Here is a 25,510-nt window from a genome sequence, read left to right as displayed (position 1 = left end):
CACAGCTAAGGGTGTTCCGAAATCAAAGAGGGGTTCTATGAAATCGACCGTAACACGAGCCGTGCCAGTGTGCTAGTGTTGACTTAATTGTGCCTCACACAACTGCCAAACAAGAATTACACGACAAAACCTGTACTTCAAGACTCGGGACCCAAATATAGTTAGTAGGTATCTAAAAAGAACCAACAATAAAAAGTGGGAGAATTTTATTACCCGCCTAAGTTTATTCTTAATACAATACTATACAATTTACCTTACCCTTAAAAAAAGCGCAACGAAAAAGTTAGAACGAACTAACAAAAACCCACTAACTCGCAATTACAGCACATAATCCGCGCACATTGCAAGCGAGTTGGCATCACGAATTAAATTCCAATTTTGAAAACTTAATTCCCCATAAACATTCAGCAAAAGCCACGAAAAGAAAAAGGAACGTTTTGTATGTTGAACAAGTGAAATATAAAACTGCGTTACGGAAACTGGCATGGTACCAAAACTCTCGTTTTGCAACGATTTGACGTCCAACCCGAGGAGAATTAAACCGCCGAGCAAAAAAACCGACACAGCGGAACCACAAGCTCGAACAATTTGTTGCTCACATATTTTGCTTGATTTTTGCTCGTCGAAACTGTTGCTGTATGATTAGTTTACGTTTGTTTGTGTACTCAAACTTTTTTGGGATTCGATTGATGTTAAAGCTGTGAAAGAATCCTTTAATGTACACAATGACACCAATTAGTGAACTGGTTGGGAGTTGGGATTAGAATAACAAAACTCCGATCCTCATTTCAAGTTGAAAAGAATAAATATTTGCGTATCAAGTAATCGCTGTTCATATACTTTGAATGAATTTGAAAACGGTATTTCTAATAAAGAAAATGATTAAACAGTTTATATTTAACTTTCTTTACAATTTTAAGAATTTTAATAAAGCGATACTTCTAAATGACTTTCCAAAGTAAATAGTTCAGGATTAGAAAACTATTTCAACTAAATGAATGCAAACAATCTTTAGGGACGACCCGCTATTCAAGTGTTCTCAAATTCTTATGTCTCTCTTGACGTTATTTAGATTAAAGTCGCGATTTATTTGTTTCGATGAATGTTCATTACAAATATTCTGACCCAGCACCTTAATTTGTAATTAAAGCCATTCATTGAACTGGATCTTGTGATACGAAACTTGATGTAAGTCAAGATAAATGAGTGTAAAGTGACATCTTTTAATAAGATCACGTGCACATTATATTGTACCATAGATGAATGAATAGCACAAAACTGATAAAGTGCATATTTATTTTCCAATGCATTATTCTGCATGTAGACCACGGATCCTAGTTTCCGTCAATGCACAGAATAAACTCATAGTTTTGTACTTTTAGGTAAAGTTACATTTATCCACTTCACCTTACACGTCCACCGACCCGAAACAGAACACTTCTTGAATAAATTAGCACGAAATAATACCCCCGGAATAATAAGCGGGTCAAATTAATCGACCGCCATATTGCCTAGAATAATAGATAATATTATAATGGTAGGAAAATATTTGTTGGTAACAAATTGACTAAGCCGAAATGTGACCGCCGAATAGTATCAGCGACACAATCAGAGCAATCAATAATTTGCAAAACCAATACGGCTGCGGGCATCAGGGCGTAGCATGATTGCATTATACCCGACGGAGCCAAAAGCGTGAAAACTGACGATGTTGTGTACGAAGCGCTTTGATACAATAATTGTGCACCAACCCTAATAGAGACGCGCGCGGCCACAAAGGGAAATCGGATAAATGTCATAACAGGACGCGGCCAAGTTTTGTACCTTCTGTTACGGGTATTGTGGACACAGAGCTGTAACGATTGGAATGCATTGTTTTTTTGTATATTTTTTATATTCAAAATTTTCGATATTTTCATTCATTTCATTTAATTTAACATGTATTAGCCTTAAGAAAAGGTGAACGAACCTATTTGATTTATTTAATGAACTAGCTGTTGCCCGCAACTTCGTCTGCGTGGGCAATATAGAATCGTCAAAATACTACTTATCCCGTAGGTGCATTCTTTCACGTGACAGTATAATTAGGATTAGCACTTCGCAGTCGCATAGATTCATTGATCAAGGTTGTGTTGTGGATGTGACCATTTATCTAAACAAAAGAAGTAAAGTTTGTGACGTTGTTCAGCCAATTTGGAAAATTATTACGTATGGTGCGTAAGTAATTTTCACAGGAAACAGCTATAATCTATGTCTACATGCTTTGAGTCTGATAAAGCTGTCATTTGTACATTTTCTGCAGCTGCTGCGACTAATCAGAAGCCAGAAAGTCTGTCAGTCTTACCATAATATGGATATCGTCTTGTGTAGTTGACTGGATTGTAGATAGGTAGTCGCTCCAAGCAAAATATTGGTACTAAAACAGATTCGGTGACTGGAAGCCAACACCAACATAGTTGGGGAATAGCTGGATGGATGATAAAATGAGTCATCATCATCAGCAGGCGCACAGGGTAGGATAGTTTCACTTACTCATGGTAAGGCTGACCACACATTAGGCGTGCGCGATCCTCGGGCGTGTGAGTAGTGCGGGCGTCGCGAGCGCGCTGCGTGAACGTCGCGTTTTGCTGCCCTGCGGCATGTGTGAAGAGTGCAAGCGACGCGCTCGCGGCGAGCACGCGGCGCTCGAGTTGCGTTCTTACCCCTTCGCCTGCTATCCCCGCCGCCCGCTAAACGCCTTAGCAGTTAAACGTCAAGGAGAGCGGCGCGTGCGCGCCGCGAGCGCGCTGCAAATGCCGCAGGGCAACAAAACGCGACGCTCACGCAACGCGCTCGCGACGCACGCGCGGCGCCCGCGCTACTCACACGCCCGAGGATCGCGCACGCCTAATGTGGGGGAGGCCTAAGCCGGGACTCCACCGAAATGTTTGCATTAGTTCACGAATAAGCAAAATGTACGTATCTGTGAGAGTCCACTTCATGTGTTCGTACTTGAAACCTGTAGTTTTGCCAAGATTTTCAGAATGTACGCTCGCAATTTGTCATTTCTTGGTGGAGCCAGCAAATCAAAAGAAACATAAGTGTTGTATACTGTGCGTCACTACCGCACACCGGGAACATTTCGCTCTTGCGGAGGACGTTTATATACCATATTTTGTGTCACACGTAAACAGGACGACAGTAAGTATCCACCGAAACACTTTCAAAGATCTGATGAACGAACAAATCAGACCTGACTTGGTCACCTGGGACCAATCAGAGCTCTATGAAGCGATAATACGCTTTGGCTCCTACTGTTATTGTGGTTTCTGAAAATTTATTCACCTCATTCAACGATGAATGTAATTCTGATCAATTCTGATGGTACTATTAAGAACACTTGCTTAGTGCAGAAGCTGACGTTGGCAGGTCAACTCTTTTGACTTCTCGAATAGGATACCATTGGTTTTTGTGCAATGCACACCTGCAATGCATTCTGGATTAGGATAGGATATAGGTGGATAGGATTTGCAACAGAGAATAATTCTGTCTTTGTGATTAAATGATATCAAACGTAGTTTTATACAAAAGGTGTTTTTTTAGACTTGGCTCGGGTCTTACTGAGGCTGTTCGTAATCGTGAACAGTGTATTTGCGATCAGAAGTTGAAAGTAAGCATGTCTCTGGTATGCGGCGCGTAATTTGTACGTTTTCAGACGCATAAAGCATTTTACGTGTGTATGGTATTAAATAGAGTATGAGGGCGCGGGTTCGATCCCAGGTCAGGCAAGTACCAATGCAACTTTTCTAAGTTTGTAAGTACTATCTAAGTATATCTTAGACACCAATGACTGTGTTTCGGATGGCACGTTAAACTGTAGGTCCCGGCTGTCATTGAACATCCTTGACAGTCGTTACGGGTAGTCAGAAGCCAGTAAGTCTGACACCAGTCTAACTAAGGGGTATCGGGTTGCCCGGGTAACTGGGTTGAGGAGGTCAGATAGGCAGTCGCTTCTTGTAAAGCACTGGTACTCAGCTGAATCCGGTTAGACTGGAAGCCGACCCCAACATAGTTGGGAAAAGGCTCGGAGGATGATGATGGTATTAAATAGAGAGAGCTCCCATTTCTTATCTGCACTTTGTATCGGGGCTTGTTTTTAAAGCTACAGAATCCTACATTACCTTCCTCACGCTTAGCAGCGCTTGCGAGAGATAGATCCTCATTTCTTCTAGGATTAAGTTTACATATTTTGCATCAGAAAAAATAATTAAGGTCTACTTAATACTACTCACTCAAAGTACTTTGTTTTAAGGCCACCACATTAGTGGAAGATAAGCTAAACTATGTTTATGAAAAAATCCTGATATGAACTCTATCTGTAACTTTAAATGATAATTAATTGTTCCACTAAAGTCATCATTTTTGACATAATGTTCAAAAAATTATTTAGATGGCACCTTTTTAAATTTGGCCGAGAACTATTAATTTTCCTTTCATCAAGGTAATAATTATAGTTGGATTTTGATGTGGCACGGCAAACTGACAAACACTATTGAAATGTCTATCGAAAAATTACACTTCGTGTTAAAATATGGTGAATTACGGAAAATACACAACTCCATCTGTTGAAATAATAATCCTCTATAAAGAATGTATGGTAATATTGTCATTTACCACCTCGCTCCTTTGACAAATTGATGATGTATTTTATTTACCACAGATGGAGCTACTTTAACCTTGGCTAAACAAAATTTTCATTTTTTTTTTCTTCCGATGTTACTTATAAAGGTGTGATTTTCGGTGTAAAGATTAATAATAGGCCGATCAACTAATATAAGTACAACATTCAAATGTACAGTTATGACAAATAGATTGCGTGTCGTAATATTTTACATCTTGAATTCACAAAATTAATCATATCTTTTGATAGAGTGAATCGATTTCGATGAAACAAAAACTAAGTAATACCCCAAGTTACGTAGAATTTTTGTATATAAGCATTGTCTGCATTTAATTCGTAGATTTTACGTGAATCCCGAACAAACAAACAGATAAACAGACAAACAGACAAAAATGATGGAAATGGGTTCTGTTAGTTATCCTTTAACATGCTGGCTATTTTTTTTGTCAATTTCTTCAATGTACAAAAATTACTTTTCTACAGATTTATTATATGTATAGAATAGAATAATTGTCATGGATCTATAATACCTACATATTTAAGTTTTCCCACTTAGTTTTGTTAGTATTAACTAACAGCCAGTTTCTTCATCAAAAGTAAAAGCCAAAGTAATGTCTAAAGTAAAAGTAACGGTCAAATTATTTTTTTCTATTGGTTTCGCTGTCACTTTAGCCTTGAAAAAACGAATTTGACCGTTACTTTTACTTTAGACATTACTTTGACTTTTATTTTTGATGAAGAAACTGGCCGTTAATGAGCAAAATGAACGGCATTAAGAAAATTCGATATCCATTAATTAAACAAAATTAAGTAATAGTCAATAAAAGGAAACTATTCGTAATTAAAACATTACAACCCCCTCAACTTCAACATTCACAACATAAACTGCATACTCCATCCACTTACTCCTCTGTCTCAAATAACATGGATACGCCCATTCTACGTGTCCATACAGTCGCTGGACATATCTCATAGCCAACATACTACGGAATATAATCGCGGAAGCATTTCTGTGGGCACGGTCTTATGACGTCCACTTCGGTTCGAAACTGAATAGAAATGGAAAAGTTGCCTCAGAATATCTGGTGTCGCAACTCGCCTTTTTGTTAGAACTTAGTGGGAAATAAATTTTTTGTTACCCGGAAATTCACTTATCCTTGAAAATTTGTGTCTCTTATCTAGATTTCATAATTTTACTTCTTTAGATTTTTTACTAATTTTACTTTTATTTTTTTCGGTTGAGTTGCTTATTAAATATTGTTGTTGTGATTTTGGTTTTGATTTTTTAATGAATAGTATACAATATAGGTGGACAGACAGACAATCTGATAAAGGTCGCCGGAAGACGCTGGATGTAGGTCGCCTCCAACAGGTATCTGTGGAGATCTAAGGGGGAGGCCTATGTTCAGCAGTGGACGTCCTATGGCTGAGATGATGATGATGATAGTATACTGTGTTAAATTGAATATTATTCGGTCACAAAGAGAGGAATTGTTTTAATTGTTTGCTTCAAAGGACAGAAAGTATTTATACTATCCAATTTTAACTGAAAAAAATATCAAAGAGAATTCATTACTTTTATTTATTTTATTTACAAATTATGTTATAAATTAAAAATGACACAAGCCTATTTTTTTTTTTACATATGAAAATAATCTGCTCTTTTGAACGATATACCTACCTATATTTTTTTATGGATTATTAAGCCATAAGTTATTTCCTTTTATAAGTCCCACAAGTAACAATAAGTGAGAATATAACCTAAGAGTTCGTAGTTGGATTTCAATCGCGGTGACATTTTTCAATTGGAAACCGTCGTTGCCGACCGCGTAGTACTCGTAGCAGTGACGTCACGTACCGCGTAGCAAAATCGTAGTATAGCCTACGAAGTTACTACGCTTCTAAGCCATATATTTTATTGTGTCTTTTGATACACAATCTCGATGATTACAGTATGATATATAAAAATAGTCCTCTAAGCTTCCTCCTACATTGATAGTCCTATTTTTATCTCAAGGCTGAACCTCTTTCGCCAAATATATTCCATTCCACAAAAGCATTTCAGTTGAATGAGCATTTCAAATACGCATTACGAACCTACTTACTCGCGAACCTAAGATAACATTATAAAAGAAATATTCTATTAAGGTTCGAAAACAGGCTTGCGAGGTCTTTGAAAATGCCGTTTGCCATCAAACAGGTGTTCTTAAGTAGCAATAACGTTTTACCCTCTATTAAATCAATTTGTCAGTCTATTAACCCTACTTTTGCTTTCCTGTTATATTTAAGAAAATGGTTCAGGAATAATATTGTGGGAAGGAGTGTTCTTTTTTATAATGTGGATTTTACATAAAGGTCGCTTACAAATGTTTGTATTTGATACGCAAAAACTGTTAAATCGCTGAATTTATTCGCGTAATGTCGAAATGTTCAAAGGGAAAGACACGAGACATTTTGTTCAATTCAGATTTCAATAATACTACCCACATTCCATTTTATCAATATCACATTTCCATACCTAAATTTAGTATCCTTTTTTTATATCCAAGAATAGATTTTGTAGTTGTTATGATTTCATATTACTCAATCGATCCTGGCCTGAGAATGAAAGCCGCTAAAATAACAGATTTAAAAAAGATTTTATTAATCATTCAAAGAACAAATATCTTTTTAAATTGTTACATTTAGACAAACACACAATCTAGTACTCAAGAACGACAACTAAGACAGTCAAACTTACTACTAGAGTAATTAATGCTAAGTGTTCAGTAACACCGTTTGGTTCCCGGCTGAGTAACCCCGCCCCTTTGGTGTCGTAAAGGGATTAGACACCACCAACCCCTGGGGAACTCATAACAACCACGTGAACAGTAATCGACCTGCTTGCGAGGTGATTATTAGCTTCTGGTTGCGTAAATAAGGACCAGAGTGTGTAAAGGACCAAAATGAGAAAAGGACCAGAATAGTATGTCAAGACCAATGACCTGGAGAGTGTTTTTTGTGATGTATGTTAGACAATGAAAAGTAGTGAAGTATGTAAGCAAGAAAGAAAATACTCATTCACTGAATTTGATTCACGCAATTTACACAAAAGATCTCTTTTACTTAAATTACTTCTTACGAAGAATATTCACATTAAAGTCATATGTTTAATGAAATCACTTGAAAGGTCCAAATCTTTCGATCATTGATTTTGATTTAGCTCAATTAATATACGTAGTCATTGTTTGTCACATTATGAAGTCATAAGTATTTAAGGCCTCGTTCTATCCAAAGAAGTCATGAAGTGCTCACTGTGGCAAACCTTAAAAGTAAAACAAGTGAAACAATAAAGACTTTAGAACATTCTAAAAAACAAAACACAATCCCAAAAAGACCGCTTTCATCTTGAACTTGCTCACAAAAAAGTACCCAAGCAATAAGTTCCTCTGTTGCTCACAAAAAGCGAGATACAGACGCCAGCAACAGACGGACTGAATCAAGTTTAATGATATTTTATTTACCGCAAAGATTACTTAGGAGCTTATAAATAGAAACAGTAATCAATCACTTGGTAAAGGAACAAATCAATCATACTTGCCTCAGTAATTGGATTACGATTGCCACGAACTTCCTTTAAGAGTGACATCGAAATGTACAGTAATGACTGGTCAAAAGTAAAAATGGTATTTTTGCTATTTTTGTTTGGAATCGCTACCAATTTTTTGTGTTTTTCTGAATCGATGTTTCCTCATGAATATAAAGAAAATGTGAAAACATAACTTCATTTTCTTATTCCAAGTCTTTCAATTTTCAAACGAGATGTATTTCTTCTTTATTCTACGTAGCAATAACCTGTAATTTAATTCATTTCGCAACTTGAACTAAAATCTTTGATATTCTATAGTACTAAGTTAATTAATAAATGCACATTCAATTATATTAAAATACCATTAATGTGCACTTTGCCAATGTAAGTTTATTATTCTCACGAAGCATATTTTCGTATCATCTCTAAAATGGATAAGCAATATTGTAGGATAAATCACGAGGCAACATTAATTAAATGTCATAATTGGTTAATAATGGCTTGGCTTGGATACCGTTTATTGCATTGCTATTGTACATACCAAGCGATATTCGAACAGTTATAGGTAAGGATATCTGCGTCAGTGGAAGAATAGTACGAGAATTCAGATATGTGTAATTGTGTATAAATAATCATTATATTAACTAAATGGCTCTGATTATTACATTAGTTTTATAATCTTGCTGCCAGTTAATCGAAAATCTTGATATGTATACCTACAAACTATATAGCGTTGCCAGATTTCTCTGTTCCCGAGGTATCTATTTCATCCAAATCGTTTCTTCAGTTTTTAAATAAAAGTGGTTACAAAAGGTTATTATTAACGCAGAAGTGAGTAGTTAAAACTCAATTTTGAATTACATAATATCAGTAGTTGCTAGCTTCCATCAGCATTTTCACTCGCATCCAGTAGACTACCAGTAGTCTACTGGATGCGATAAAGCCTTCCTGGACCTAGATCACCATAAAGCCTTCTTCTGAAAGTATTTATCAAAACGAACCAGTAGTTCCGGATATTAGCGTGCTCAAATTGCTCAAGTCAACAGCTCTACAATATTAGTTTAGGATTAATTACAGGATGACAAAATCCTGAAACTAGTAATACCAATTGAAATTAACGTAGTTAGGAAACCCGAGGTGGGTGTTATAATGTCTTGAAGTCAAATATACTTATAGTTCGGCCATTCAGAGAATGCGTTCCTGACACGTCGCGATTGAACTGACGACGTAACTTTGCAATGGCGTTGCAGTTACGATAAAAATATTTTTGCTGGTTGTTTACCGTTTTAACAATTGAGGAGCATTAAAACAACATTATTATATCAATAATCAATGAATGTTATAATTCAGTCAGTTCAATCGCGACGTGTCAGGAACGCATTCTCTGAATGGCCGAACTATAACTGTTTATTTATTCAGCAGCTAAGTTGCTAGTTTAAGTTATAAGTTTATGAGACATGTTTTCCGATATCGACATCTCTTGAGGTTGCTCTGTAGAAGTTGGTAGGGTTGGTGCACAAAAACTATATTCTAGGTTTTCAAAAGTGAGAGAAAGTCATAACGAAATTGACTAAACACAATAAGCTCTTCACCATATAACGCTTAACACAAAAATTGTTTGCATATATTTCTTTCAAAATGCATAAAGAAAAAATAAATAGGTACGGATTTTACCCCACCTCTAACAATGGAATTTTTGTAAATATACCCCGTACAAAAAATTGCAGTGTAAATTTTCAAAACTTTATCTACACACTTTATCTACATCAGTTGTGCCGCGAACACTTCACCACTGCTACCGCTGTCGGATATCTGTCATGCAGCGGCTAATACGACCGCGTACTATAGTTGGAGTTTTTCTAGGAATTTTTACCTTAAAACTTAATAATGTCAAGCTCGGTTTTTGGTCAAAGGATTTGACTGTTAGGCTCACGGCAATTATTTCATAATGGTTATTTCAAATGAAGGCAGCTTGTGTCGTCTGCTAAGGCGTTTCAAATGCACTCCGTCACTAAATATTATGTCTTTGGAGTTGAACCTTGAACACACAGATTCGAACCTTACAAACTATTTTCAGTTTTGTGATAATATAAAAAAATATGTATCTTAATCTATTTTTAACCGACTTCCCAAAAAGGAGGAGGTTCTCAATTCGGCCGGTATGTTTTTTTTTTTCTATGTATGTACATCGATTACTCCGAGGTTTATAGACCGATTTACGTGATTCTTTTTTGGTCGACGCGAAATAACTGCCAGTTGGTTCCATAGTCATCAGGTCAGGATCTGATGATGGAAACCCTGAGAAATCGAGGGCAACCTTCGAAAGTAGTAGGCATACATAGGGTAAAAACTTGACACTCAGGTATATGCCTGAAAGCACTATTCAACAGTGAAGGTTTGGAGCTAACCTGATGATGGAGACCAGAGAGGGTCGAGGGAACTCGACAACTGAATATGTAAACTACCTCGTGTTTGGGCTTATATTATTTGTATTGACAAGACCTTTGCAACAGTGAAGGTCTGGAACTGACCTGATGATGGAGACCAAAGAAGGTCGAAGGAATTCGACAACTGAATATGTGAAATACCTCGTATTTGGGCTTATATTCTTTGCATTGATGAGAACTACATAAAAAGATTGATGTATTTACATGTTGTTTGGGTGAATTCACAAAGGAATTACTGTTTATTTTATGCTATAAGGAGAATAATAATATTTAATACCATATTACCAAGTAGAATAATGTATAATACAATAGTTGTAAATAACGTAGTTTTTAAAATAATGTTAAGTAAGTTCTTAGCTATCGTATTAGGATAAGTCCTGTGATGATAGTTTTAAGGTGGTTTAATAAATAAATAAATAAACTTTCCACTTATATGGATAGGGACAACTATTCGTATCACTGAAAAGCTGTAAATAAAAAACTTTTTTACAAAAAAATTAAACCGACTTCCAAAAATACTAAAAAGCAAAAAAAAAACTAATTTTAGGTGCATCGGCCTAAAAGTTGGTGGCAAAATTAACTTAGTAACATCGATTAGACACCTACTTCTAGGCCGATGCACCTAAAATTAGTTTTTTTTTTTTTGCTTTTTAGTGTTTTTGGAAGTCGGTTTAATTTTTTTGTGTTTAGAGTACTAATTGAAAAAAGAACAGTTTCAATTAATTTAATAGTCTTTTATTGACACAAACTTTTCATCCAATAATTGTATACATTTTCAAAACATCAACATAATACCAATATCTCCTTTGAAGTATTTGGTATTCAATTAAAGTGAAAGTTATTCGGCCGCCTCTCTTTGCATACTAACGAGTCGTTACCAGTAATCGTATGCCGCGGTTAGGCCGGGAGCTCGTTAATCATAAGAATTTGTTGCTAAGGATAACATTACGGCCTTACATTGTAAGCTGAACCGAAGTATTATACGCTGATGTTTGCACAGGTGGTCCATATTTTTACATCGCGAAGCTCCGGAGATTATAAAACGGCTTTGGTATATTCTCCGCTCAATATTTTAAGCCGATAAAAATAAGTGAGAGGCTAATGGAATACTCATTGTTATATAATCGATCGTTTCGTTGTACCTTTTTCATGCCTTTTTAATGTATGTACTTTAGAACGATCATAGACTTTACTTCAGTAGATTAACCTCCGCTGTATGACTTTTTTTAAATTGAAGACATCTCAAAATGCGTCCTATTAAACCCTTTTTCAATCTCTTTGTTATAGGCATTTAAGTTGATTTTTATTATTTTTACGACGTCGTCGATTAGTTGGAACGAGATCGGTATTAAACGATCATCATCTCAATAGTGCTCTGAATCGACATTAAACGCAAGATGGCGTACTAAAAGTGCAGAGCAGTAGCTTATAGGAGAATGAGTAAAGAGAACTTTATTGAAGAAGATAGAACACTTCATACAGAAGCAAGTAAATAGTGAGTTTAACTTAGTTGTCATTACGTACCTATTTCTTTTTAGTTGAGTTGTTATGGCGTACAAATACATATATTATACTTCGGCCGTTCAGAGAATGCGTTCCTGACACCTATCAGTTAGTCACGACTAGTGATGGGCACAACATAACACTGAGTTCGTTACCGTTCCTTCAAAATGAACCGCCGCATTATTTTAAGATTATTTTCGTTTTAAATTGGCGGAATCATTTGTTTTATATTTTAGTTATTTAAGTGGAAACCAAAAAAAGGTAATATTCATATAATAAAATTGTTTTATTTATTCTTTGTTACAAGTACATTGAATTGAATGTGCGAACAGAATATTAATCAGACTCCGATTTGCTTGAGGAGGTGGTGTCTTCATCATCATCTTCGCCTACATGTATAATTATATTATTATCAATAACAGAATCAATCCTGATATCTCGGTCTAACAAAAGCCGGGTAATCAAATAAAAACAGATCGAAAACACTTGAAAAACGTGGTCTATGCGCACGAAACGACAACGGACGACTGTTTTAGCGTCACAAAATGGCGGCCCATAACGCCATTTGGGGTTACCATTTTTAATCTAAGTATAAAAATTCGGTTTGGTCATAGTTTTATTTTTATATTTCATAAACGTTATAATTAAGTCTTATAGTCCATTATTTTCCAATTCTTAAAAAGAAAATCAAAACGTATTATTTTATATTATAACTGTATAAGAACAGATTACGATACTTGCCTGTTATTTTTAGCACAGCACTACAAAATATAAACCGCTGACATAACCTTGTAATAGCGCAGTATAGATTTAGAAAAATATTGTTTACCAAGTTATTTGACACTCAGTTTGGCACAAAATTATAACATTCATTGATTATTGATATAATAATGTTGTTTTAATGCTCCTCAATTGTTAAAACGGTAAACAACCAGCAAAAATATTTTTATCGTAACTGCAACGCCATTGCAAAGTTACGTCGTCAGTTCAATCGCGACGTGTCAGGAACGCATTCTCTGAATGGCCGAACTATAATATCATTGAGGACTGACTGATGTGTTAGGCATAAAAGAGTTTGCTTAGAAGTAGGTACCATTGTGCTACCACAAAAATCTACAAACTTAGTTAAGCAAACCCCAGCTATCGAGTTATCTTCGTAGCGGTAACAGGACAGTGTCATTTGCTGCAATTCAACCCCACCTCTCGAACGCGTCGCCTGCCTCGAGGTACCTCGGTGCCTCGCTGCCTCGCCTCGTGCCTCGGTTCAGGCCATTAGCACGGTTTAATGTGGCCTTTTATTAGTTTAATAAATGTCTATGTTCTCGCCAGCCATGTGTGAAAGCGAATTTTTATTCGAGTTTTTGTTTGTTAGGAATGTCGTTTTAATCGCTTTTGCAGATGAAGCTATTATCGTTTCGTTTATGGAGGCAGTTATGCAAAGGAATTTTCTGATGGTTTTGAATATGAAACTTACTGTTCTTGTGAGTTCTGCAGCGTAGTACCAAAAGTAGATTTAAGTTTAGAACAGATTATATATTACTATCTAAGATAATACAAGACGTATCTAACTTACTCTGTCGTCTACGTAAGGACCTCTATCCACATCGAGGCTTCAAAAAGTCTGACATCGCCCACCGCATTCTGCAAGCGTAGCGATATTTAACTTTGTGTGCCAGTACCCTCCAACAGGACCTTACAAAAGGCTCATGATGACGCAATGTGTGTCTATATATTCCATACATAAAAACCACAACTTCCAACCTTTAAAAATCACTTATGCAAACCAAGTCTCCTGCTTTACATACACACACTACATCACCAAACTCCTTTCTTCTCTCCGCACTCTTCCACATTTACATCAATACCACAAATTGGTTCCGAAAAACGTCAAAACACAATAGAGGAACATTCAATTATCTGATAGGAGTTCCGAACCTATTGTCCGGTGTTCGGGTCCTATTCTCGGTTCCTTTCAAATCATTTCGTCGCATAATGTCCGTGCCTACATATTATCACGTGTTCGGCACGTTGAGTATTTCTTGCTGATTTGTATGGTTAATTGTGGGGATTTATTTTTGTTAGTATGATAGATTTTGCTCGCGACATCATCAATGTAACTTCAGCATGCAACATCTCTTTATAGATAGGAGTTACTTTTTGTCAACGTTGCCAGTTACCACCTCTATTCATAACAAATCTCATCTCAAACTAACTTAGTGAAAATCGAAATTGCAGCCAAGTCTGAACAAAATTCTTTCAGCTGGTTTTATGTGACAGAACACGAAACATTAACATATGCAAACCTTCACGTTAATAAATAACAGTCATGTAATGAAGTGAGCTTTTCACAGAATATTGTTTATATTATTGTTTCATTAACTGAACGTTTACTGAAAAATACCTGAAATAACAAGAGTACTGATACACAGTTTAAGCTTTAACACTACACCGAAGTACTGTAACAAAGCTTCATATTGTATTGAAATATGCATACAAATATTTCTTAAATATGCATTTCTGGTCTTCAATTGGAACACATATATATTTTAAGAAAAAATCTCTTTAGAGTACGAGTACAGACGAGCTTATTTATACTCCAAGAAAAAGGTAAAAAAACAAGAGTATTTTCTCTGAACCAATTTGAACGAGAAAACCCAATTTGAAATTTATAAAAAAAACACGCATTCTCACTTTCGCCTAAAAGCTTCTGATACAGACAGTTCGATGTCCTCACCTGTTTACCATAGATAATTAAACCTTTCAATATAAGGTTCTATCAAAGCTAGTAGAGTGCTCTTTTTAATTAGGACCGATAGCGATCGGCCAGTGACGTCACTCCAAAGTAGAGCATACTTTAGCCCATACTGGTAGCAAAATACTCTTCTTTGTTTACTTTAAAGCAGGGATCAAAGGGAAAGTTGAGACTAGTTTAAATTTGATGTAGCTTGCAGCTTATTTAGGCTAAGTTGCACTTGTGTTTCTAGTATGCGGGGTCGATATAACCAGAATGGTTTTTTTGAGAGATTGTGCATTTTCTCTGGGAAAAGACGTTACATAGACGTTTTTTTAAGTGAATTAGTTATACGCATACATAACTAATTGACTTATGTAATTCAAACCAAGAGAAACATTTTCATAAATTACTGCGCAAATATAACATGTTACAAAAATATAAAAAGCTACCAGTAGGTACTGTTTATTAGAATTTAATGTGCAAAGGCTTTATAACCTAAACAAAACCTTTCACAACTTTATAATACAAATATGACTTTTATTACCCAGTAACAACATATGACTTGAAAAAATACATTACTTTTAGATTGAACCCCATAAACATCATTTGAACTTCATAACCTCTGGACTTCAACGAATCTTTCAAAGACGTCACATTCACAGATAGCAATAAATATAAGACTCATAATAAACACTAATAAACAAAACAAACTAAGCAAAGAAATTACATAAATGAAGTTTTGCCAATAAACAAGTTTAATTAAAGTGATTATTACCGACTCGTTCTTAATACTGCAATATACTTCATAATTATGAAAACGTCTGGCCATTCGACGATGCTCTTAGTTTTTATTAACTTTAGGAACATTTGATACCTGAAAGTCTTACTTGAAAGTTTTAATGTAGGTATTAAAATTAATAAGGGGTGTTTATGTAGCTACCTACATCAACCGTATACCGACATTATAATGATGAAGAAATTATTAAAGTACTGGTAGACGCTTCTCACAGGAACGACTGGTCTTTTTTCAAAAAAATATCTCTATATGTCTTCTTTTAATCGGGGTAAATAGAATAGTTTTACGCCACCCGGTGAAACCGCTCGCCGAAGCTAACACCTAGCATTCAGATCATTCTCAAGATGTCACAAATTGATGATGTCCTCCTAGCCGATTATCGGCTACGGCGGCTGTTCTCATGTAAGGAGATTAGCCAACTACCCACGACACGACCAAAGACCGAGAGATCAGGCGCAAGACCGACATTTACGTGCTCTCCGATGCACGGGTGTATCAATCACCAGCTTCCAGGATCCGGACTGCTTTGTGAAAGTCTTCTAAAACCCACAAAGCGATTTCGGCCCGACTCGGGAATCGAACCCGAGACCTCGTGCTCAGCAGCCACACTTGCGACAGCTAGACCAACGAGGCAGTTACACAGAGGTGTCACAAATTATTGATGGAGTAAGTACCTAATCGAAAAAGAAACATAATATTTCCCTCTTTCATTATTTTTTATCCGTCTTTGCATAGAGTCATTTCATTATAGTATTCAAACAATAGTCTCACTAACAGTTCACCTTTACCCATAACATTGAACTCTCAATAAAGGTTACCTTCTGTGTCGTTCTATCAATAATTAAATATCAGATTGCCAAATGAGAACGTCCGGTGTCATTGCCCGAGATCTCTTATGACGCATACCTTACTTAGAAAGGGCATGAATACATGGATTTTACTGAAAATACACCTTTTATAGAATCTTGTCACGTGTCGGGAGAATCATGAGTGCGATTCATCATAGAAATAATTCCAATTGATTTTTAACACACGTCACGTTTTATCTGTTCGCACTGCTTGTATAAATACTAGGAATATTTTATAAATTATTTGAAGAACGTTTTTAGTAGTTGATACGAAAAAAAAAATTGAAAATACTAAGGTGAATTCTGATTCAAAGATCACAAAAAAAGTTGGAACTTTGGATAGAGAACTGTACAAACTCTAACCTATTAAATTGTACAGTTGTATGAAGATTATGGGTAGCATCACAAACATTCCGACATCACAATTTGTAAACATTTTACAATCAAACAAATAATTTTGTTTTTAAATCGAGCCACAAATTAATTGCGTACTTGAGCATAAATAATGTCATTTTTCCTTCACGATTCATCGCTTCGTTGATACAAACATCAGAATCAAATTTTAATTATAATAACTGCCTCAAGGCTGTTGACAATTAGAACGAAACTGTTTTCCATGTTTTTCTTTCATTTTTCCTTTCTACCGTTCTTTATTATTTACTTTTTTTTTTGGCCTTCGGCGCTCATCAGAATACAGGAACAAATTAGTGACAGTGTCTTGGAAGCCTCGGGGGACAAGCCTTGGTAAATTTTGGTTTTGAAACATGAATTTCTTAAATTTTGATAAGGGTGTGATCCCTTGGTGGGTGGATACTGCAAAAATGGAGCGCCACCGCTATGAAATAAAACGGTCAAGCGTGGACAAAATCTTCTTTTGAAACTGCCACAAAAACTCTTAAATCTAGATATTATAAGAAAATTGTCTCATTCTAACCATATTGTAGTTGGCTAGCACACATCTTCCCATATTTTTTTTATTATATTGCAATGATGACCTCCTCTGCTTATCACGGGGCTCATCGATAGGATAGATTTGACTTCATTACCATCATCATCATCATCATCTCAGCCATAGGACGTCCACTGCTGAACATAGGGCTCTCCCTTAGATCTCCCCGTGAGATTGACTTGTGTCGTCATATTACATGATCAGATTACCAGACCCAAAAGTAGGACATCAACTAGTAACTTTTTTAGTATCAAGGCAAAGGGAAGTTAGTTAATGATAAAAGCTTTTATCACACTAAGTAACTCATATTAATGGACAAAAGCATATTATGTTACAATAATTAATGTACTCTACGAAAATAGTTGACCTAGTCTATGAATAGATTAGTCTACTTCTGGGGTAAAAGCTTTGTTCCGATTTCACGGGTTCGAAGATAAATAATAAATTGAAATATCACTATTATTTTCTTTATTATGATTAAGTTATTATTTTAAAGCACTTATTTTAAGAACTACTTACTCAGTCATTACCTATCAATAAAATTAAACACTGTGCTAAATTAATATAATTGCTAGACAAAGGCACAAATTAATTTTGCATTAAATACTTTTTTGTACTTTACACCTTTTCTATACATATTGCGCTTGAATGCCACCACATAAAAAAGTAAAAGAACAATAATAATTCTGAATTCAAAAATCGACTTTTCGATCACACTTCGTAATCAGCCAGTGTTGATCAATAGCCCATTGATTAACAAGCCATTGAGTGCATCTTCAGAACTCACTTCAAAACATTGACCGGTAGGCAACTTAGTTGCAACGCCATAATTATAATTAGGTTCAATCATAAACCATCAATATTGCCAGTTAGCTGTTGCCTCATTAACTTTGTCAAAGGGCCAATTTGTCCTGTAATTACCTGGAATGCAATATGCCATATTATGCAGTAATTATTTCAATAAGGCTGTAATAGGAAGTATTTTGTGAAAGAACATAATATTATTTATCTGTATCTCATCTCATTCTTTTTGAAGTTAGTGTTTTAGCTCCCTAAAAGAAGGTCTGATTGGTTAAATATTGACTGAATTCTCATACAGATTCTAGATTACAATTATATCAGTAAAATTGTAGTGGTATTCGTAATGATTGATGCATACAAGACGTCTGTCAAAATATATCATCTCTATGCTAACTCTGCAAAAAGCAAGTAGCAACATGTAGGAGGAATATTACTACGAATGGCCAACAAATTGCAATTAAAACATAGATTTTTTTTACATAAATCATGATTTGTTGCCCTACTTTTACTCATTTAAAAGATTTAGCTTATTCAATAAAGATACATTAAAAAAAGAGGTGGATAATCAAAACTGGGAATAAACTTAAAAATAAAATATAAGCTCCTTAGCATTATGCAAATGTTATGAAAAGCGTAGTGTAAGAGCCTGCCATTTTATGAATATTCATCTGGGAGTCATTACAAAAGTTTTTTTTTCGTCCGTTCGGCTTTTTACTGGCCAGCTATAAATAGAATTGGGAACTTTACTTTGTAGGTAGATTTTTGATTTTAATGAAAGTGCCAGTATTGGTTTTGCCTAAATTGAAGCTGTGGGTACATTGGTTGGTTCAGAATAGATATTTTTTTTTTTCCTAAATGGTTTTGGTATTAGATGATGATGTTTATTGACGATTTTTTTCTTAAGTAGCAGCCAGAAAATAAGTGAATACTTATCAAATTATTGTTACTTATCAAATTACAGTTAAAAACGTGTTTTTCCCCTATAATTCCAAATAACTATAAAATATTACTACTTTCGAGCCCAATTTATTTAGCCCAACCTATATATTAAATAAATAAAATTTGTATAAAATCCAAATTAATTTACGCATCAGAGAATTACGTCACGCTTAACTGGCGTTAAAATTTTAAGCATTTTTCATAGGCTTGTTTGTAAAACAATATCGGCCTGTTTTTATTACTTCCCTTTTTATAAAACAAAAGAGTTTGGCTTACGGCTGAATCCTAAACAGATGCCTAATTAGAATTTTTGTTTCATTTTTGCGACCTACTTATTTTTTTAATATATTGTTTTTAAATATCGTTTTGGTGGAATTATTTTCAGAGATTTAAAATATTTTTTAACTATTGGGCTTTTTTTTCGTTTCAATTTATTTATATGCCAAGGCTTGTCATGTGCAGATTGCTGTTTACGTAACAGTTCATATTTTCAATATTATTTTTTTCATCTGTTTTTTGTTGTCAGCCGAAAAAACTGCTGGACAAAGGTCTCTCATCAGCTGTGGGATTTACCCATACCTATAGCCATGGGAATAACAGATTTTACTAATGGAATAATCTAGGCTAATATATTTTTCACAATGACGTCCTCCTAGCCGATTATCGGCTACGGCGGCTGTTCTCATGTAAGGAGATTAGCCAACTACGCAGGAAATATTATACTGCACGAGCATTTGCGCAGACACAGGTGCACTCACTATTCCTTAACTCTCATAGCCCGATGGGACGGTAATCCGACACGACCGGAGAGAGATTTTTTCACAATAGACTGTGTACAGAAGTCATGCCATAGAAAAAAAATCGTTCCTTTGATGCACCATATTATAAAAACATATAGATTAGCCGGCTTAACTGTATGCAGTTTTCAAACCCACCAGGCCATATATGTAGACTTAAAACTACAAATAAAAAGTTCGAAATATTGTCATAGAAGCTTTCAGCGCGTTCCGAATTTTATAAAACCTCTGGATTAGCTATAGCCACAAAAATGCAATTGTTTTTGTTGTCAGCTAAACCCAATATTGATTGATAAGCTCTATATATTTTTTTAAACTTGCACAAGGCTTAGTTATTTAAATAACGTAAGACAAACACACATGCACGCACACACACAAATATTATAATCATTTCGATCAATAGGTAGTTATCAAATGAATTAGAAGTGCGGGTCAAAAATAACTGAGTATAAATAAGTATAGATCTTCAAAATCAGAATCTATGAATAGGTACTTACATTAATTAAGTACATTACCTAATAAATTATTAGATCAAATAAGATATTGGCGTGATTACTTATGTAGGCTGCAAATTACCAATTTTCTCATGATAACTTATGTTCAGAATAACAGATAAATAGCAAAACTTATCTACTTATATCACATAAATATGTGTGTAATATCTTAGTGGGTTCCCGCGGGAATAGTCGAGGAGACATGTTCACAGTCGGAGAGCTCGCGAGCTCGCACCAATTTGTTCTAAAAGGCAGCCCACAAAGTGTTTCGACTTACAAATTGTTATATTGTAGACTATATTTTTATTCATTTTTATGCACAGTTCATATAATTGTTGCAATGTTTTTCTGTTTCATTGAATAACATCTACGAGCTGTTTCTAAGATAAATAAGTCTGATAAAAAGTTTTACAGAAAACATGTATCAGCCCGCGATTTCTGCAAAATTGCTGGAAAGTCACCTCATGTAAAATAATACGCTCAAAATTATGTTACTTGCAAAGAAAAATAAATATTTTGTTTACTCAAGAATTCACCTAGTTAAATCTATTCAATTATTTTTACAAGATTTAAAGATTTGAATTGAACTAACTGGATTTTTCTCAGAATTTGTTTGTACAATCCTCTTGTCAAAGCAACGGATTAACTAAAACTAAATCCGATTCGCAGACATAAAAGTGAAAGACTATTTGTAAATAAAATCTAAAAATATTTGCTGTATTGATTATGGCGGATTATATTAAATCGTTGAATTCTAGATTTTAGAAAGTAAAATTGACCATTTTGTTACAATGTGACCACAATGTTTATCACATTAACCTGTTTAAATATACTGATGTCCTCCTAGCCGATTATCGGCTACGGCGGCTGTTCTCATGTAAGGAGATTAGCCAACTACGCAGGACATATTATAGTGCACGAGCATTTGCGCAGACACAGGTGCACTCACTATTCCTTAACTCTCATAGCCCGATGGGACGGTAATCCGACACGACCGGAGAGAGATCAGGCGCAGGACCGACATTTACGTGCTCTCCGATGCACGGGTGTATCAATCACCAGCTTCCAGGCTCCGGGCTGCTTTGTGAAAGTCTTCTAAAACCCACAAAGCGATTTCGGCCCGACTCTGCGTCTTTGGTCTAGCTGTCGCTAGTGCGGCTGCTAATCACGAGGTCTCGGGTGTTTAAATATAGTAAATATGCGACGCTGTGTGCCAATTTTACTATTTACTGACCACTACTTTTCGTCCACAGCACCACATGCATTGTACCACAAATCATCGATACAAAACCTCAGGAATAGTGCGGTTCTAAAAAAAATAAATGAACATCGTTTTACAAATGTAAAGCATTGAAAACATATCTGGGTACTAGAGTATACTATCATACTAAACGTCAAACATTTTTTTTGTTAGTTTCTTCGTGCCCTTAAGCCCGATTTAAAAAATTCTTTCACTGATGAAAAGCTAGACTTTTACCGAATAACATAGGCTATATTTCCTTGTTACAGTCAGTAGTTCCCAAGGGAGGTGAGCGAAACCGAGGGAAAACAGCTAGTTGATATATATATAGATATACCGCTGGTATTTGTGTACATATGATGATGATAAAATCCAACATAACCATGGTAAAAAAAAACCTAATACGAATGCAAAAGTCAAATCAGATAACAGTTCGAAGATTTCCCGCTTTACATCAACCGCTTTAATTCAAAATGAGGTAACATTACACCCTTCGCATTGCAAACTAGTCGAGTGCAGACAAAATGAAATTAGAGCTCATTTAATATGGCCACACCGCTCCCGGCGGTCTAAGGCTACTTAGATTACTTTACCACCGACAAAGTTTATCCAAACCTAGCCTTTCGTTTCTTGATTACCGTAGCGTAAACCAACTCGCTGTGACGCACCCAAGAGATTTTTCTACCGCAGCCAAGGCGGAAAATTATTGCTGAATACCCGCAAGTTAGTCTGTGTTATCCAGAATTAATGTGTACGTCTTCTTAGTAATACCAGTTCTTGAGATGGTAAATAGTGTTGCTTTTGTTTTTAAAGCTATGGAGTGAGTTTGTGGTTGACTGTTCTAAGTTTGAAATAGGCATATACTTACTCATGTTTGTGTATGAACGTGACTATAATGCTGGCCATCACTGATTGCCTCCACTTATACAACAGGGATGAAAAAGACAATGACAATAAGTTTGATTTAATTGCCACCGAAGTAAAGTTGAACACTTCCGAATTCAGTTCTACAAAAATAGTATAAAAATAATAATCATGAAAATTTAAATGTGTTATAATTTACCGAATTGAGAACCCCTTATGTTTTAAAGGAGTTTATTTTCCCTATCCATTATAGTACCTACTGAAATGACCCGTAACCACATAAATACACATACATGCATACGTGTATGTATTGCAACACAAACAGCAGCTGTCTGCAATGTTGGTTCAATCGGGGAATCGAAACTGTGACCAGCAAACAGACACACACCGCTGTGCCACTTGAGTTGATTGGATCACAAATATATATGGTACACGTACTTAAAGCTAACAAAATATCATATTTATGTGGCTTTTTTACACTTCAAAACATGTCAGGATACAAGGGAGGTCAAAAATAGTTTAAAACTTACTTTTTTGCTTTAATTTGCATTATTTATATAAATTATTTTCGCCTTTGTATCATTAATTCAAAAAAGTGCTGATTTATCAGCAAAATCAAAAATAAACTTTTTGAACATATCTCAAAGGCGGATTACCTTAAAACATACGATGGTACTGAACCAAAAATTTACCTCTAACACGGAATGTACCACGAAACCTATTAAAATAAATCTTGCAAACCGCTTACATTGGAGATTCCAACTCTACCGTGAGATTGAAAAACTATTTCGTAACGTTTGGAAAAAGGTGGGAATACCTACTGAGTTTCGGCAGCTTAGAATGTTTTCACACTCGCGCATTTCCCGCGCGGCAACGCTCGGATCGTACAGGCTAATTAACAATTGAATAAACAACTGACAACTACCAATGGAGGTACAAATGATGACATTTGAAACTGCTCAGACACTTATTTCCATACTGTTTAAACTCAAGTTCAAGGAAAACTTAAACGATCATTTTTCTTAAAAACTGTTTAATTTGAACCTTGAACATGAAAATTCTCTGCACCTAAACTGTTGTTTTAACAAAAACTGACGTTTATGTTGTCAGTGAACTTGCACCTAAGACGTAAGTAATATTTTATTTGTCACTTTAAAAGTACCGAGCCGTCTATGAACGCCGGCCCTTAGAGCTTTCAATTGCAGGAAAGTTTTGGGCCAAAGTGGACGTAAAGCGTGGTGAACCACTGGTAGAGTGGTCCGAAGTGCCGAATGCCTAGCTCTAACAACGCATTAAGCTTGTATTGTTCCAGCCCGCGGTTTTTTGAAATTCGAATTTAGAATTGCAGTTTCTTTTGTTTTATTTTTATTGTGTGTTTCTTTTTTTAACATGTAAAAGACTTTTTTGTTTTTGACTGTTTAAAGGTGTGTTTCGAAAGCTAGCTACCGACTGTAACTGCCGACCGCACTTGCAGACTAAGAGCGACTGCACGTGCTGCTGCCACTTCGATCCCTTACAGTTTCATGTATTACATACTAACCAGTAGTGAAGCTGCGGTAGATTTCATAAAACCGCAGCATGTGCGATCGGCAGTTGCAGTCGATATGTAGAAGTAGGATCCGGTATACATTTAGAAGTATCATCCTCCGAGCCTTTTCCCAAACTATGTTGGGGTCGGCTTCCAGTCTAACCGGATTCAGCTGGGTACCAGTGCTTTACAAGAAGCGACTGCCTATCTGACCTCCTCAACCCAGTTACCCGGGCAACCCGATACCCCTTGGTTAGACTGGTGTCAGACTTACTGGCTTCTGACTACCCGTAACGACTGCCAAGGATGTTCAATGACAGCCGGGACCTACAGTTTAACGTGCCATCCGAAACACAGTCATTGGTGTCTAAGATATACTTAGAAAGTACATACAAACTTAGAAAAGTTGCATTGGTACTTGCCTGACCTGGAATCGAACCCGCGCCCTCATACTCGAGAGGTTGGTTCTTTGCCCACTAGGCCACCACGACTTACATATACATTTAGAAGTATGTAAGTTCATATTTAGGTCCCTAGTGATACGCTTTTTGTGTCACAAAGAAAATCACTGCAACATCTATCTACAACAACATATCAAACACGTACATAGTAACAACAACACTATTACCTACGATCGAAACCCCCACCAAATATCATTTGCAAGCTAAAACTATCCCATAACGATAATAACCGTTATCATAACTGCTATAACTGTAACAGTTAACGTTGCTGTCTTAAATAACGTTACGTTAATTAAATATTGCACGCGAAACCCGTGTTAGTAGTTCAACCTTCTTTGTAAGTGAACGGAAATGTCTTTTGCTAGTCTATGGTTTTTGTAATGGCCTATTAGATGGTAAGTGTTCTAAAGTGGCTTAGGACGGTGTATACGTGACTTCATTATCATGCCTCTGTATTTTGAACTCCTTGGTTCCAATACAATCTTATTAAAAATCTTGTTATCCTCTACTAGCCTGGTAGACGCATGGTAGACTTGACATATGCTTTTTAAGTAAAACTAGTCGTTACTGTTTTATAGGAACCAGGCATATGCTCAAACAGACAGATGGATAGGTACATACATACGTAGGGAGTATTCACATAAAGCAGTTCAAAAGGTATACAGATTAGTACCTTAGTGTCCAGGTAGTAAACCTTTTCTCTACCGTTTCGTGGAAAACCAAATAACCGTAAACGACTTAATTCCGATTAAAACCGTCCATTATCTCCTCAAATTACGTTAATTACCAAATAAAATTAACATGCCATAAAACGAGCTGTTTTCGGTTACCGATATAAAAGCTGTTAAGGCTAATATTACGCCTATTATATTAATTACTCA

Source organism: Helicoverpa zea, chromosome 15, assembly GCF_022581195.2.
Source record: "Helicoverpa zea isolate HzStark_Cry1AcR chromosome 15, ilHelZeax1.1, whole genome shotgun sequence".
NCBI classification, from domain to species: Eukaryota; Metazoa; Arthropoda; class Insecta; order Lepidoptera; family Noctuidae; genus Helicoverpa; species Helicoverpa zea.
This window is presented reverse-complemented; position numbering follows the sequence as displayed.